This window comes from Convolutriloba macropyga, chromosome 8, assembly GCF_964194025.1.
Source record: "Convolutriloba macropyga chromosome 8, txConMacr16.3, whole genome shotgun sequence".
In the NCBI taxonomy this organism is placed as follows: Eukaryota; Metazoa; Xenacoelomorpha; order Acoela; family Convolutidae; genus Convolutriloba; species Convolutriloba macropyga.
In genome coordinates, this window is record NC_134475.1 from 12062309 (window position 1) to 12080891 (window position 18583).

Consider the following 18583-nt stretch of genomic DNA (forward strand, 5'->3'; position numbering starts at 1 on the left):
AAACCCACTATTATATATTGCGGTCTTTCCATACCGTTTTCCATACCAAGATCAAACAAGAATATAGTAGCATTGGGTACATTCTTATAAAATGACTTTCTTTCATAATAGCTGAAGTCTAAATTTTTCTTTTTACCTAAACCCTTTTGCACAATAATTCCTTTGTCATTACTATGATCAATACTAGGTACACGCCATGATATATCTTTAATATCTATATTACCATCATTACCAACTGAATCAGCACCAGCATTAATTCTAAATAAAGCTCTATCATTATTATTTCTTTTTAATTTTAGTTTAAATCCTAAACCATATATAATCTTTTCTAAATCATTTACGAAACTAAATGATCACTCATCTTAATCATCATTTACATATGACCTCGTTCTGCAGCAAAATGGTCACTTTTAAGTTGACTATCTCTATTTCCTTGATTTCTAACAAAACCACTCTCATATTCATCATCAGTACTAGTTATCAACTTATACATCAATAGATTAGGATGGCAATGATCTATATATTCAATAGTCCTACCACCACTAGTTTCAAGCTTAACTGAGCTAAAAAATGCCATCATACCATAAATAACTAATCTGATATTAGCATTATTAGCAAATATACCACCAGCATCATCTGATACAACAAATTCTATCTCTAGATATGAATCACGCATTTTTAAATGATTCTCTTCTCTATTGAGTATGATATTAATGTTAGTATTGATTGTATTCATTGTTGCTAGATTATTAGGTTTATATTTTATAATTTTACTTTTGTGTATATCATTATTATAACCATAAGTTGTGTCCAAATTAAAGTTCATTTTTATAATCCAAAAGTTTAATTTTAACTATAACTATAACTATAATTATAACTAGAACTATGACTATAACCAAAACTATAATTATAACTATGGGGCTTTGCCCATGTTTCACCATAAATGTAATCTAATATTTGAATATAAAAAATGACTGACAATTTAATTCTATATGAACTACAAAAGATACATGAAACGCTTACTAAAACTAAAGAAGAACATACACTTAACTTTAGAATGATAAAACCAACAGAAAGATTCAACTTTAGTGAACCTATACTTAACTCGTCAAAACTAGGTTTAATTAGATTATCTGTTTATAATTCGGTGTTTAATGTGAATAGAAGGAACAATCAATTCTTATATGATACTCGAGGTGAAACATGGTCAGATACCCGTATTTTAGCTGTAATACCAGGTGCATATGAGTTAATCGAAATAGCAGAATTAATAAAAGAAGAAACTAATGGTAATGTTATAATAGAACCTGATAAGAATACAATGAAAATTTTAATGGAAATAAAACAAGGTGCAATCAACATTGACATAGAAAATTCAATAGCCCCATTACTAAGATTTAGAAAAATAGTTTATAAAAAAGGTAAATATACATCTCAGAAAATTTGGGTATTATGGGTTTTAGTACTATTAACATTCATTGTAATGTGATATCTGGTGTTAAAGATAATGGGAATAACACAGACATACTATATAATTTTACTTTAACAGAACCACCAGGTTACTTGATAAATATTATACCAACTTTTATCTAGTATCAAAATTTAACTAAAGATAGAATAGAATATATAGAGTTTCATATTAAAGATGCATGGAAGACCTATAGACTTTAATGGTGATGTATTTAGTTTTACTTTACATCTAGTGTAACTAGCAACTTTGTTGATCTGACGTAGTCAGCTGGGCGAAGCCCCATCTGGGGTAACCAGCAACTTTGTTGATCTAACTCTAGATATTGATTTAAACTTAAACTAAACTACAATACTCTCCGATCCCAAATAATTCTTAGTTTACCATTAATATTTTTATTTTTAGTTATGTCAAGGACAATATAATTTTAAGGCTCTTTCCATACCGTATTACATATATTAGCAAAATCATTATAACTAAGTTCAATATTATTATAGAAATTTTGATATATCGATGCTAGGACTTTACCTCTCTGTTCAAATAAAATAAATAGATTACAGTTCTCTCTAACACTCTGCCTATCCAGAGAGAACAGGTTTTGATTAAGATATATCATATTGCAATTATTATGTCTACCTCTACAAAAGTATTCATTAATAACTGGTTCTTTGGCTCTAACATCATCGAATATCATTAATTTCTTTAAGTCTTTGGGTAGTTTATCAGGAGATGGTAAATCTTTTATATCTTTAATAAGTTCCATAATAGCTTTTGGGTTTAATCTTTCTAATCCATTGTATTGATCACCAGTAGGTCCAATGATGTATAGCTTATCACTATATATACTAGCCAGAATTAGTTTTTTTAATAAGAATGTCTTACCACATTCACTAGGACCAGATATTATACATCTAAAGTTATCTGGGAATACGGCTTCAGTAATTATATTATCATAATTTAGCCATGATTGTAGATCATCATATATATTTACAGAGATATTGTTAGTAGGACTATTGTTGTTAAGTTTACCCCATTGATGTTTATCACCTAATAGATATATAAAATTATCTTTATCATTATCATTATCTTTACCATTATCATTATCATTATCATTATCATTATCATTATCATTATCATTATCATTATCATTATCATTATCATTAACATTACCATTATCATTAACATTATCATTATCATTATCATTAACATTAACATTATCATTATCTTTATCATTAACATTATCTTTAACACTATCATTATCTTTATCATTATCATTATCATTATCATTAACATTATCTTTAACACTATCATTATCTTTATCATTATTAGTTAAGCTACTTCATAGATCATTATCATTATCATTAACATTATTAGCAAAGCTACTTCGTAGATCATTAACATTATCATTATCATTAACATTATCATTATTAGCAAAGCTACTTCGTAGATCTCTACTACAACCTAAACAAAAACACTCATTATATATTTCAGGACTTTTAACTTGATTAACTAGAATATTTAAAGCACTTTTAATTCTCAATCTTCTATCAATAAGATAGATCATATATAAACAATAAACCCCACAATAAGATTCATCATATTGTTGTATTCTCTCATTAGCCTAGATCAATATATTCTTCTAGAAATAATGGAGGGGTCTCAACACCAAAACTATCAAAGTAATACACAGGACCACCTTCTCTTCTTATAACTAAAACCCAAGGTGTACCTTCAGTTGGGTGTAGATTGACAATAATGTTGAAGGTAGGTTCCCCGATACTATCTGGAGTCTCATCTCTCATTACTATTTCAATTGGTGTTAGACTTATATCTTTACCTACATCTTTTATTTTGATATCGCTCGTAGCACTATTATCAGTATTAAATTTATAATTGAACTCCTCAAAAGTTAGGATAGGCATTTTTATATGATAAATATAATAAGTGTAAGTCTAAGTCTAAATCAAGTCTATATTTTATATATAAAAATGGAGACGGGTAGCGCAATTATAATTTTCATTTTCTTAATTGGAATTTGTTATATAATATATATGATTCAATACCAAGTAAATATACAAAATTAGAAGAAAGCTTTGGTGGATATATGAATAGGAGTCTAGTTAGATTTGAATATGAAAAGTCACCATTACATACTACTGTTTATGGTGGAACTGGTACAGGGAAAACATATTTTATTAGACAATACTTAAAATTATACTCAGTCCGAAACCAAGACCAAAACCAAAACCGGGACCAAGACCAAAACCAAAACCAAGACCAGGTTAAAACTATAGTTTTAGTGTGTAAAGATGACAGAGACTGGATAGATCCTGAGTCTAATAAATATTATACTGTGTTTAATAAATGTGATATAAATATGATCACAAAAAATAATATGCATAAATTTCAAAATTGTGTAATAGTACTTGATGATATGGGTCATAGGTTAAATAAGGATATAACTTATTATATTACTGAAGGTAGACATTATAGTATTAAAATGATTGTAATGTGTCATAAACCAGCTCCAATAATTAATACAGCAAGAATGAGTTGTGATAATAATTATTTAACAAATTATGATGGAGCTGATCTATTTAAAAACTTAAATGAGATATATAACTGTGAACAAGACTTTAGTAAAATAATTAGTGAGTTAAATAGTAACCATTACAATCGTAGAGATGGAATGTCAGATGAACTTCATTATGGTATAAATAAATATAATAAGAATGAAAATACTTTTATTATTATTAATAGTAATAGAACAATGATATATGATTCAAGAGTTGGTTTCCTTGATTTCAAAGCTCTTAGTTTAAAAGATGAATTAGAAAGAGCATATATGAAAGCACTCATGATAAGTGCAACAGTTAGAAATACCATTAATCATGACAATTATCAGTTTTATTTTAATAAACTTCTTACTTTAAATAATATTAAAATTCAGAATGATGTTTTAACAAAAGAGATGGTTAAAGCAAAAGGTTTAAAACAATTATCAAATAATAGTGCAATTATAGGTTGGGGTTTAGTTATAACTAGTTTTATTTATTCTGATTCAATAATAAAAACTGTTGGAGCCGTGGCAATGAGTGCAAGCAATATGTTGAATAGAGCAAACACTTTGGTTAACGTTGGATAAGGAAACTCTGCCAATTAGGTTCCCTGGTATGGGAAATGATTATACTGATATGAAAAGTGGTTATACTGATACACAAAGTGATTATACCGATCTAGGAACCAGTTACACTGATAGTGAAACATGGACAAAGTCCTACCCAAAAAATAGTTTAGTTAAAGGGGCACGTAAACTTGGTACACCTTAGAAAAAACTACAAGAAGAATATATAAATGAAGAGATGGGAATTTTGAATAGAAAGGGAGGAAAGTTTTTAACCAGACTATATGGAAGAATTTAGAGAAGAGATTATAAATTTTGTTAGAGATAAAAAAGAATTAGACCTTGAATTGATTTCAGATAAGACATTGGAAACTAATACACTCAATACGTTGGGAAATAAATATTTAGCAGAGTGTATGATGTCTAAAGATAACTAAAGATTTAATTGAAATCATGGCTAAATATTATCCGCGAAGCGGTTACACCGATGGCGAAACATGGACAAAGTCCTATCTGCGAAATGATTAGGTAAATATTAAAGTTTACCCTATTATAAATGCTTTTAAAATGTTTAGAGTGTAACTATAAAAATGGAAACATTGCTGTTTTAAAATATCATTATGAATCATGTCATAAAGATAAAACGGATAAATGTATGTGTGGTAATATAATACTAAGTGGTATTTGTGCTAATAATTTTTCTCCATGCGTTTGTTCTTTAAAAAAAGGAATCTAGTTCTAGTTCTAGTTCTAGTTCTAGTTCTAGTACTAGTTCTAGCTCTAGTTCTAGTTCTAAAACTTAAATGAGATATATAACTGTGAACAAGACTTTAGTAAAATAATTAGTGAGTTAAATAGTAACCATAACAATCGTAGAGATGGAATGTCAGATGAACTTCATTATGGTATAAATAAATATAATAAGAATGAAAATACTTTTATTATTATTAATAGTAATAGAACAATGATATATGATTCAAGAGTTGGTTTCCTTGATTTCAAAGCTCTTAGTTTAAAAGATGAATTAGAAAGAGCATATATGAAAGCACTCATGATAAGTGCAACAGTTAGAAATACCATTAATCATGACAATTATCAGTTTTATTTTAATAAACTTCTTACTTTAAATAATATTAAAATTCAGAATGATGTTTTAACAAAAGAGATGGTTAAAGCAAAAGGTTTAAAACAATTATCAAATAATAGTGCAATTATAGGTTGGGGTTTAGTTATAACTAGTTTTATTTATTCTGATTCAATAATAAAAACTGTTGGAGCCGTGGCAATGAGTGCAAGCAATATGTTGAATAGAGCAAACACTTTGGTTAACGTTGGATAAGGAAACTCTGCCAATTAGGTTCCCTGGTATGGGAAATGATTATACTGATATGAAAAGTGGTTATACTGATACACAAAGTGATTATACCGATCTAGGAACCAGTTACACTGATAGTGAAACATGGACAAAGTCCTACCCAAAAAATAGTTTAGTTAAAGGGGCACGTAAACTTGGTACACCTTAGAAAAAACTACAAGAAGAATATATAAATGAAGAGATGGGAATTTTGAATAGAAAGGGAGGAAAGTTTTTAACCAGACTATATGGAAGAATTTAGAGAAGAGATTATAAATTTTGTTAGAGATAAAAAAGAATTAGACCTTGAATTGATTTTAGATAAGACATTGGAAACTAATACACTCAATACGTTGGGAAATAAATATTTAGCAGAGTGTATGATGTCTAAAGATAACTAAAGATTTAATTGAAATCATGGCTAAATATTATCCGCGAAGCGGTTACACCGATGGCGAAACATGGACAAAGTCCTATCTGCGAAATGATTAGGTAAATATTAAAGTTTACCCTATTATAAATGCTTTTAAAATGTTTAGAGTGTAACTATAAAAATGGAAACATTGCTGTTTTAAAATATCATTATGAATCATGTCATAGAGATAAAACGGATAAATGTATGTGTGGTAATATAATACTAAGTGGTATTTGTGCTAATAATTTTTCTCCATGCGTTTGTTCTTTAAAAAAAGGAATCTAGTTCTAGTTCTAGTTCTAGTTCTAGTTCTAGTACTAGTTCTAGCTCTAGTTCTAGTTCTGGTTCTGGTTCTAGTTCTATCTATGACTCTAACTCTAACTCAGACCCTAACCCTAACCGTAACCCCAACCCTAACCTTAACCCTAACCCCAACCCCGACCCTAACCCTAACCCTAACCCTAACCCTAGCCCTAACCTTAACCTTAACCTTAACCTTAACCCTAACCCTAACCTTAACCCAGAAGTCTTAATTAGAAGTTGTAATAAATGTAATTATGTAAAACCACTAACTGATTTTGATGAGAGTAAGTATACATGTAGAAGTTGTACTTCAGCTAAAGTTAATTGTCCATATTGTACTTCTGTTGTGAAATATGATGGAAAACGGGCTCATGTAAAGAAACAACATCCAGATGTAGAATTAACTAGAGGATTTAGTATAAGTCCGTGGAAAGCCAAGCAGTTGGGGAACCAAGACCGAAGGTCCTTACACTGATTTGAGTCAGAAAACAATTAATCCTAGTTGGCAAAGCAAGACTGTAAGTCTTTTAGTTATTAGCCAAACTGAGGAAAGTTGTTCGTGTAAATATTATAATTTTGTATCATTTCTTATTTATAATGGGTTAAATATAGAAAAAGTAAAAGAAAAAATAAATTTTTTGAAGAGTATAGATAATTTGAAATAAAAGTATAAAAAATAAAAAATATCAAAAAAGAGGTAATCACTCTTTAAGAGTGAAAGGGAGCGATCTTTCTGCTGGGGGGTCACCCCGAATAAGAGTGAATCGCTCTTAAAGAGTGATTCGCAAAATATTAGAAAAAAATTTAAAAATTATAGAGTTAAGCTGGTTTTTTTATTCAGGTTATCCACGAAGTGGTTACATCATATTTTTGCAAGTTGGTTTTACGTGCTTGTTACACGGTCTCACTAGTTTTATACTAGTATCTGGGATACGTCCACTGGAGTCAGTGGGGATAGAACCCGAACTATCCGTCTGATAACAGTTAATTAACAGCTTAACTCGACACTAGTGGATTGCATTAAGTGAGACAAGGAATGATAGATTTTGAGTGAATATAAAGGTAATTTGTAGTAGTGGATAAAACAAGCTAATATATAGCAGTGAATAAATTGGGGGTATAAGCAAGTAGTAGATATATAGAGTAGTGGGAAATAGGTGGTATTTAGTCATCTTCCGATTAGGAAGTGGCGGATTAGCACCTTTTTCCCACTACTGTCATCTGTATACTTTATTTTATCGCTAACACCTGCCCTCCCACCCACTTATAACAAGGTAAGCTTTACACTCGACGAATTGTTTTAGATTTCCAATTCTATCTCGATGTCACGTTTTCCAGCTGGCTTTTTTTGTAGTATATCTGCTGTTACAATTGCATCCCAAATTCTGTGATTAGTTTGCTGAGATTAATTGTTTTGAATAACAAATTCGATTGGATAAGCTACAAATCATTCAATGAGTGGTCTCTTGAATTCATGAATTTCAGACTGATATGAAAAGAATTTGACGCCGCCTTTGCAGTCTCGGCTTCAACGTCGTGGGCACTGTTTTCTTTATGAAAGAATCTTTGTCGAATGGTAGTACTGGCGACAGGCCTCCTATGGACTCCACCTTGCTTTAAATTTTTTGCCGGCCCAAATTCTCCTACAGTACCTTCAGTGTCGATTGTAATCCGACCAAGATCGAAACACCCGCGATTGTCATGCTTCTGCCACTTAAACGAGACCACTCTTTTTAAGTTTTCTTTTGGTTTTGGATTTCAATAATGGCCGATTGTTAAAATTTGACCGACAGTTTTTTTCGAAATCCATTAGATGACGTTAAAGTGAGCTAGTCTTTAGCAAATTTTTCTAGGCATTTTAATTATGGCAAATCAATGTTTTGTTACCACGCAAAATATGGTTTTTAGGTAATAGCGTCCCAATTATTTACAGCAGAGCTGACTGTTGCCATTGGTATTGCATTCGTGCGTTCCATATGATTGGCTCCCCAACACCGAAAAAAAACGCCTTTTTGCGACTCCTGAAAAATCGCTCCCAAATTCTTCCAAATAGGGGTGCCGCAGGTGGAGTGAACTTTTGTCATATCTCTTGTGATATTTTCTTTTGCTCAATCTATTTTGTTCCTTGCTTTTATAGTTTTGAGCTCTCCGTCTGCTCAAAAAAAGATTGCCAAGTTGCGTGGTGGAAAATCAATTTGGAGGCTTGTTAAGTCAAGAAAGAGACAAAATAATCGCATTCAAACGACTGTCGGTGCCTTAGTCAGGTAATATCTCTAAATGAAATGCTCGTGCTGATTGTCATTTGAGCAAAAACTTTCATTGTATTTCAATTTTCTGCAAAGATTTACTTAATTAGGGCAAACTCGTCTACTTCAGCGTCTGCAGAAAAATTTATTCTGGAGAAAACTCGGCCATTACTGCAGTCATTGATTGCGTTGTGCATCTTTTTTTTGTGCATACAAATTTTTGTCGCTGAATTTAAAGGATTTCTTGCGCCAGCTTTCAAGAGTTGTTGCTAATTATTATTTCTGTCAAATCATTCTCCTATTTATAAGTGTTTCTATGTTCATTGCATAGCAGTAACTCAACTAGGTGATGCTTCCAATAAAAGAAATGGATGCTTTTGAAAAATCCCCTTTAATCAACGTCTAGTGAGAACTCTAAACTCCTGCCGTCTTTTGCAATTTCTTCTTCAGCTCTGAGAGATTTCATCTCATCGGAAAACCGTTCTTCCCGCAGTATTTTGAACATATACACTTCTGGGTTTACTGTTTTTTTCTCAGGCCAATTAGTTTCATTGTCGCTCGTTTCGTTCAACGGTCGATGCACATACGCCAATGTTTTTACCATATAGTGGAAACTCCTAAATCTTTTCTACTGGACAAGCTGTTTGCCTTTATCAGCGCATCGGCGACTATTGTTTACTAGCGACTGTTGTTTTCTGGCTGTTTCAGCCGGGCTGGCTTAATTGCATCTCGCTTCTGTTGAGGTGATTGCTCTAGAGCCAACGCAGGCTGAGTTGTGAATGCTGCTCATTTTTTTCATGAATCCTAGCACCTTTTCTTTATTCATATCAAAGAAAACATGGCATTTTCTATCTGTTTTAGTTTTAATTTCATTATTATTGTCACGGCGCCATAGTAATGCCTTGATCTGCATTTGGGATACCTTCTCTGAAAAAAGAGACAGACGTAGAGTAGCGTTATCTGTATACTTTACTTTATCGTTAAAACCTGCCCTCCCACCCACTTATAACAAGGTAAGCTTTACACTCGACGAATTGCTTTAGATTTCCAACTCTATCTCGATCTCACGTTTTCCAGCTGGCTTTTTTTGTAGTATATCTGCTGTTACTATTGCATCCCAAATTCTGTGATTAGTTTGCTGAGATTAATTGGTTTGAATAACAAATTGTATTGGATAAGCTACAAATCATTCAATAAGTGGTCTCTTAAATTCATGAATTTCAGAATGAATTGAAAAGAATCTGGCGCCGGTTTTGCAGTCTCGGCTTCAACGTCGTGGGCACTGTTTTCTTTATGAAAGAATCTTTGTTGAATGGTAGTACTGGCGACAGGCCTCCTGTGGACTCCACCTTCCTTTAAATTTTTTGCCGGCCCAAATGCCGGCCAAGTTTTTTTTCAAAATCCATGAGATGACGTTAATGTGAGCTAGTCTTTAGCAAGTTTTTCTAGGCATTTTAATTATGGCAAATCAATGTTTCGTTACCACGCAAAATATGGTTTTTAGGTAATAGCGTCCCAATTATTTACAGCAGAGCTGACTGTTGCCATTGGTATTGCATTCGTGCGTTCCATATGATTGGCTCCCCAACACCGAATAAAGCGCGTTTTTGCGACTCCTGAAAAGTCGCTCCCAAATTCTTCCAAATAGGGGTGCCGCAGGTGGAGTGAACTTTTGTCATATCTCTTGTGATGTTTTCTTTTGCTCAATCCATTTTGTTCCTTGCTTTTTTATATTTTTGAGTTCTCCGTCTGCTCAAAAAAAGACGCCAAGTTGCGTGGTGGAAAAGTTGCCAAGTTGCGTTTGGAGGCTTGTTTAGCCAAGCAAGGGACAAAATAATTGCATTTAAACGACTGTCAGTTCCTTAGTCAGGTAATCTCTCTAAAAGAAATGCTCGTGCAGATTGGCATTTGAGCAAAATTTTTCATTGTCTTTCAATTTTCTGCAGAAATTTACTTAAATAGGGCAAACTAGTCTACTTCAGCGTCTGCTGAAAAAATTATTCTGCAAAAAACACGGCTACTACTGCAGTCATTGATGGCGTTGTGCATCTTTGGCACGCGATACAATTTTTTGTCGCTGAATTTAAAGGAATTCTTGCGCCAGCTTTCAAGAGTTGTTGCTGATTATTATTTCTGTCAAATTGTTCTCCTATTTATAAGTGTTTCTATGTTCGTTGCCTAGCAATAACTCGACTAGGTGATGCTTCCAAGAGAAAAAAATGGATGCTTTAATAATGCTTTGATCTGCATTTGGGATACCTTCTCTGACAAGTCCGCGAAACATTGTAACAAGTCCGCGAAAACAATTGAAGCATTTGTAACAAACAATTGAAGCATTTGTACATATCATCCCATTATATTGGGCTTGATCGGTTGCGCACATTGATAATATGTGTTCCGGTATTCTGCCTTCACTTTATCGAGGTTTTATTTTCGTTCAGTTTGCTCATACCATTCATGTATGAGAACAGCTTTTAGCCGACTGACCATTTCTCTAAGTTCTTTTGCAATTCTACTGATTTGATGAAATCGTTCGGAAGAAAATTTTTTAGTTTGTTTTTGCTGCAACAGGACGCTTCTCTTCACTGTCTAAGCCGACATTTTTGAGATCATCTTTAGCACTCCCTGTAAATTTTTAGGCGATTTATAATTTCCAGTCCCCAGAAAATCCCAGGTACTTTCAGTCGTGTTTACGATTTTGTACTTGCAGAAACATAGATTCGATATTGGCCCTATAGGATATTGTTCCTTAATTATATCTGAAAATGGTTTCAATCCTTCCATGCACTAAATCAAGTGCAAATGGTAGCCTGTGTTAATGGCATACTTCATTATATCAAAATGCAGAGTACGAAACTTGGCGGACTTTGCCAGGTTTTTGGATTTAGCCCCAAAAAATTTGGATCTCTATTTTTTCCCAAAAAGCCACAAAACACTGGTTCATACATTATTGTCACATATCCAATTTTGGGGTCTCTACAAAATGGTTTCTGATACAAACTGTCAAGTTTGGCTTTCATTGCAGTCCTTGTTCAAAAAAAAGGATGTCTTGAGATTGAGCTTGAATTAATCTCTAGGTTCATTTTTATTCCGCTACACAGAGTATCCTCACCGTACTGTTTGCTTTTAAATTTAATTTTAAGCTATAGCAACTTTTGTGCTTTCAGGTCCGTATTAGACTTCTTGACGTCGTTGAGTTTAAAAGCACAGATTTTTGTGATCAACTCCCTTTCAAAACTCTCTGCACTTTTCACTTCATCAGTGAAATCCCAAATGACAGTTGTTTTGTTTCTAATTGCTTGTTGTTGGTGTACCAACTAACCATCCTCATTCCATTGTGACAAACAGTGTTTCATTTTGCATTTTTAGCTTTTACACCAATTGTCTCTGAAGTTGGTTGGCATTTTGTCATTCTTAAAACATTGCCAACTTCGATTAAAATTTAAGGTATCGTAACATCGGAGTGTTAATCTTGCAAGATTTATTGAATGTTTTAACTGATGGGTGATACATTTGATTCACTACAGAGAAAATAAAAAAAATTCAGTCTGTTAAGATCACTCTAAATTGAAACAGAATCTAACTGGAGGAAGCTCAATACTTTATTTTTTTGGTCTATAATTGTTGCGTTTATTTTGTTTGCACGAGTTTTGCAATTGCTTATTCTTCTTTGTCGAGCCTTTTAACTGCACAATTTGACGTTACAAACTGTAACTGCATTTTTTTTATCCGCATATATCAATAAATTAAGTTTTCTAAGTGTGGCTTTTCGAGTGGCGACTTTCATGTTTTTGAGTACGACACAGCTTCAAAATCGATGAACATCATAAACTTGTGGATGGTGATTAGTTTGTGGTAGCTCTGGCTCTTTTGAAATTCCAGTTTGAACCGAAATGTGATGTCTTCAAGAGTTTGTTTTAATCTTTTCTTTAGCGTGTTAGCTCATCATTGCGTTCATTTTCAACTGCTGACAACCCCTTAAGCGCAAATACCATCCCGACTAGCTATAATTTAAAAATTGATTAGATAAGTCCAGTCCACATCTTTATCAATAACAAAGTAGAACTAATTCTGTATGAGAATTTGTGGTAAACAGCCAAGTACAATGCTGAAAGTGATTTAATCATTAATATGCTTGTGTTTTTTGAGCACGTTTACCAATTGAAACACAACATAGGAATTTGCATCAGGGTTGCAGAAATGCGACTCTTCAAAGTAATTGTCTTTTGAGGGTCTCGCACGTTGCTCTGCAATAATTACACAGGTTTCTCTACATTTAATCTCTAGAATATTCCAGGCAGCATGATGAAACTGTAGCACATCACAGATACCAAATTTCCTTTAGTCAACTAGCGGATTCTTCAAACGGCCCAATTTCTTGAATCAGGAATCATACCTTCATCCGCTGTTTGATAAAATTATTGAACCGCTGGGGCCATTCGAGTCGTTTTTCCTCAACATTGTTCAATCCGAAATTTAGTTGAACTTTTTCTGCTTCACAGTCCAGTGCTGAGTCTCATGCCAAACATGAGCAGAAAATCTCAACCCGAAGCGTTTAATGAACGATTGCTAGCGTTTAGATACCGGGAAGAACGACCATTTTTGTTATTTTTAAGGCTGATATTCAAAGAATACTTGAGATCTAGCAAGCCTTTGCATCTCCTTAGTTGATTTAGCCCACACCTTCATGCACCCTCGTTTTTAGTTGTACATTTAAAGAGTGACTTCTCATTGGCTTTTGCTGACTGAAAACGTAATTCCACCTTCTCCAGTGCTGCTGTTTTCCATCGGCACTTTGAATTTCACTCTTTTGCAGAAGCTGATAATGCATCTCAAACCATTCATCTCCAATTTTTCGTTCCAGACTTCACATCAAAAATTAAACATTCGAGTTTCAACTATGAAAAGAATCCAATTTCCAGTAACCTCCTTCATTCATCAACCTATCGCTTCTGTGCAGATTTTTCCGAAGCTTATGGGTTGTTTGCACGTTTCTTGTAACTCATTTTTTTTCATGGATTGTGTTAGCCTATTTTTCGTCATTTAAAAATGAAAAACGAAGATTTTTTGGTCGGTTGTGAAATATTTCCGCGCTATTCTCCTTCGGCGTTCTGAGGTGTTGATTAACTTTGCTGAGTGTACACAGTTCCTGTCCATGTATATGTGGTAACAATACGGTTTCTAAGTTATGAAAAACCCTTGTTTTTCTGTTTGATTGTTATTATTTGAATAAAAATCACCTCGTTTGTCAAGTAATTGCTTTAGTAGGTCGTAAATTTCTAATACCAGTCGATATATCGTTTTATTTTTGCTGGATCTATATCCGTTTTGAACTTTTTTTGAAATTTCTCGCCTTTTTCTTCGAAACTGATCTGGCCTGTCTTAATCTGCTTTAACAAGATGCTGCAATTTCCTAATCAAGTCAATTTTCATTGCTAATTGAGGCAACATTTTCAGGCTTTGCTGAGGTTCTTGTGTAGGAGGATTGTTAATTTATAAATTCCTTGCTTCAGTTTATAATGGCTTTGCTTTTTGCATGTTTATCAAAAAACTGGACAGCACTTCCTATTCCATTGAAATCACCTCTTTAGTCTAGGATTCGCTATTGTAAGTTGTCAATCTCTTGTGCCTGTTGATATATTGTTTTGAGCCTGCTGGAATTATATCCGTTTTGAATTATTTTGTAAACGTCTTGCGTTTTTCTTGAAAATGACCTGACGGGTCTTGATCTGCTATTTTAGGATGCTGCGTTCCCCTAATCGAGTCAATTTTCTTCGGTAATTGAGGCAATAGCTTCAGGCTTTATTGATGATCCCATGTACGGAAGAATGCTAATCTATAGATATTGATTCAGGTTACGCTTGCTGTTGTTTTTGCATGTTCTTCAAAAAATTGAACAGCAGTTTCTATTCCATTTTCATGGCCTGCATAAGAAATGTAGCCGCTGCCTACCACTCACTTTTGAAAAAGAAAATTTACAACAGCAATTCCTTTTAGTGGATCCAAAAACTGTAGGGATATTACTTTTTGGGCAATTTGTACCTTTGTACCTTTGTACCTATATATCGTCTATGTTTTTACCGTTGCTTTTACAATTCAGCCTACAACGATTCGCAAAGCTTTGTTTTGACAATATGATATTTGACTCAATCCGCGCAAGATCACTCAAAACGGGAGTTCTTTATGTATACCAATTCATTCAGATAGGTAAACAAATCAAAAGAAAAATTCTATGCTGTTTATGTAAAACCTGTTTATGTAAAAAGTATTGACTAAATTATACATTGCGTTTTGCTCTAAGACAGTATCAACTTGCTGTTCAAGAAGTTTCGTTATGCTATATGACTCATTGAGTTGTTTGCTTTAATGCTAGGAACAGTTTGTAATTGCAAGCTGCAAGTTTTTGATAAAATAAAGAAGGAACACCGTTGCCTGTGGACAGTTGTTGCTGAGTGTTTTGTTGTTGCTGTTTCAGTCCACTTTTTGCTCCTATTCTAGTGCTTTTGACTATAGCTGTAGTTATAACTGGCTCTGACTATATGTAGAGAGTTGCAATGATGGCACAAACTGGTGATAAATGAACAAAAAATGAGCAAGCCCAGCTCCAACATTGTAGAGCGCGTGCCCGAAAACATTGCCCTAAAGAAGATTTCTATTGATATATTATTAAATGCAAATGATACATTTGATATATTATCAAATGGATTTGTGTTACAAAAGGTTGCTAGCTGCATCTCTGGAAATTCATAATCCATGCCTTGACAAATTTGGTATACCAAGAGGAAAAACACTTACAATCAAGCAATCCTATGTCTCACGCTCAAAATGCTTTCCTTAAACCAATGCATAAAACCTGTTTTTCTTTATTTTTGAATCACCCGACCTTTTGGAGAACAGAATTTGTACGTCCTGTACAACACTTTCAGTTATTGATAGTGTTTTTAAACAATATTAAAAACACTGAATTCTATTGAAAACAGTATTAAAAACACTGAATTCTATTGAAAACAGTATTAAAAACACTGAATTCTATTGAAAACACCGAAATTAATTTAATAGTATGTTATGACGCCAGTTGATTTTCTAATCAAATGTTTTTTATCATTGTTGATTGATTTTTTTCTACCACTCAGCAGTGGTCTTACTTAAGCTCCTTGCTTATAGTGCAGTAGACAGATCCGTTCTTGTAAATTCTCAACCAATCGCAGACTCAGAAGACTCTCTTCAAATAATCTTATTCTTTTTAAATTAGATTGACGCATCATGTAAACTGAGACTTAGGAAGCCAGAAGCGCTTCTCTAAAGAAAAAAAAATAACCATCGTTTTAGACAGTTGACGGTTGCATAATTGTTCCGAACCCACTTTTAGTGGTGAGAGGAACTATATACTCAACTGGGTTTTTTTTTATTCTGACAATTTTGGCCGATCGATATAATCATCGAAGAGTTGTGAGTTTAAATTTTTGTGAATAGTAGAAGATATTGCGCTGTTTTTTATTCACATTTTTGTATTTTTCAGCAAATTTTCGTTAATTTTGCTACAAGATGTTGCAATTGCTACCGGTAGTGTTATTGATCTTATCTTAGATGTTAGAGGGGGATTGCTGAATTGTTCGATCTGAGCTTTTTGGCTAAACTTTATGCTTAATTTTTCAAAATTGAAACTTTTTGTCTAAAATGGGACCCAATATGCTTTTTATCCCACTTTCTCTGGCTTTGCTGGAAGTAAACACCTTAAAACTGCAGCCATATTCCTCGTAAATTTAAACAGAGAGCTAGTTGTACCCCCGGCTTTAAGAGTCTTCTGAAATTTTAATTTTGTCATATTTTCTCAAATTTAATCTCGATGATTAGACGAAATTCAATATTCATTTTTGATATATTGAAAAATTTTGTTTAAAAATTGATCTATTTCGAAACCTCTAAAAAAACTGAGTGTTTTAGTGCCCGCGCAGCAATATCAGGGCTGATTTTGATCTCAAAATGGATCTTTACGGTAAAAAAAATTAGATTTTAATGGGGCGCCGTCTTTTTTAAAAAAAATATTTCCGCCTTTTTAGTTCTTTATGCATATTGGTGACAAGAATTTCAAGTAAGGACTCTTTTATAGACAAATAATATTTACAATAAATGAAGCCCAACGACCATATATTACTATCTGAGAGCAAAGCTTATGGTTTTTATGGCTTTGACCAATTGTTTTCGTAAAACTTTGTGGATTTCTTATGTTTTGCATTTGTTTAATTTTATTTGTTTTAAGAAAATGTCGCCTAATATTTTAACTTTGCAAATATTTTCTCTTACTGCTCTCAGCTTCGGACAAAATCTAAGTAAAACAGGCAAAAACCCAATTTGTTGGCTAAAAATTTAACGTTTGTTACGGTTTTATATTTAACTAATCGATTCTTGGTTTTGACACTTGTGTGTTTTCAATTTTTTTGTTTTGAGCATAATTGCAGTTTTTATAGATTTCAATTTGATTCGTTGTCGAATTATCACATTATTAACAAGTCCACTTGAAGGAAAACATAGTTGGGATACTGAACACGGTTGACAAAAGGCGCATCTGAATCTGTTAATTGTTTTATTGAATAGTTTGCGCTTTTGGTCTGAGACACATTCCTCTTGCAAAATTTAATGATTTTTTTTCTCATTTTTTCGTATGTTTGTCTTCCTTTTGTTCTTGTACGAAATTTGCCTGATAGATCCCAATTGCTTGCCCAGACACATAACAAACTAAACTATACAAACCTTTCAGTATATAGCTACTTCTTTTAATGAACTTAAAATTAACTTTAATAAAAAGTTTTTTCAACTGTTTAAATTTTGCTTTGATTTTTGTCACCATGTACCTCAATCTCAACAATAGGAAGTCTCAATTAATTTTGTTCATAAAGTATTTTCTCGATGGGTTATATGTTGATTGAAATATTATTTTCTCGGTTGGTTTTGACTGATTGCTTGGACCATTTAGTTTCATAAACGAATTCCGAGATTTCTAAACTGTTCAATATTTGGGTTTCTTTTTATTGTCTTTTCAAATAGTTCTTTTATAAAGAAAACCTCCTTTGATATTCAGATGAGAACGATTCGATGGTTGACAGCGCTTGCAGATATAATCTTATAAATTTAATGCCTTGAACACTGTGGTGTCGTAAAATTGTTTGTGAAGTTTCGCCTTCTGCCTGTATATGATATTTTATAGTCTCGTGAATTATTCTCCTTATAGGCAGACCCAACTGTCTTTCTCAGGTGTTGGATTGTAATCGGTGTTCTCTTTTTGTTGAAATCTTATGTTTGTTATGGAAAAATTTGTTTCAAAACATATTTGGATTTCTGAGTTTCGTCATTTTTCTTAATTGTTTTTTGGGCGATTTGTAGCTTAATCTCTGTAAAAACAGATCACAATCTGTTTCTAATCAGCTATAATTTAATTAATAACGGTTAAAGTTTCAGCCAATTGTTTCTCGGCTTTGTTACTACTCTTACTACGAAATTTCATAACATTTTCTATATTTGTACATTTTAAAGAACTTCAGTTTTTTTACAAATATTGTTAATGGTAGGTTGCTTTGATTTGAAAATATTCGGCAATTGAAATTTTGGTTGCTCGTAGTGACAAGTTTCTGGTTTTAACGGCTTCACTGCCTTTTTTGCGCAAAGTTTCATTTTG

General features: G+C 32.8%; 1 long non-coding RNA gene across 1 annotated transcript in view; it reads right to left on the reverse strand.

The window, feature by feature from the left end:
* LOC142344467 (uncharacterized) overlaps positions 1-18583 on the reverse strand; it is a 31904-nt gene that overhangs the window by 11628 nt on the left and 1693 nt on the right. The window lies entirely within an intron of this gene.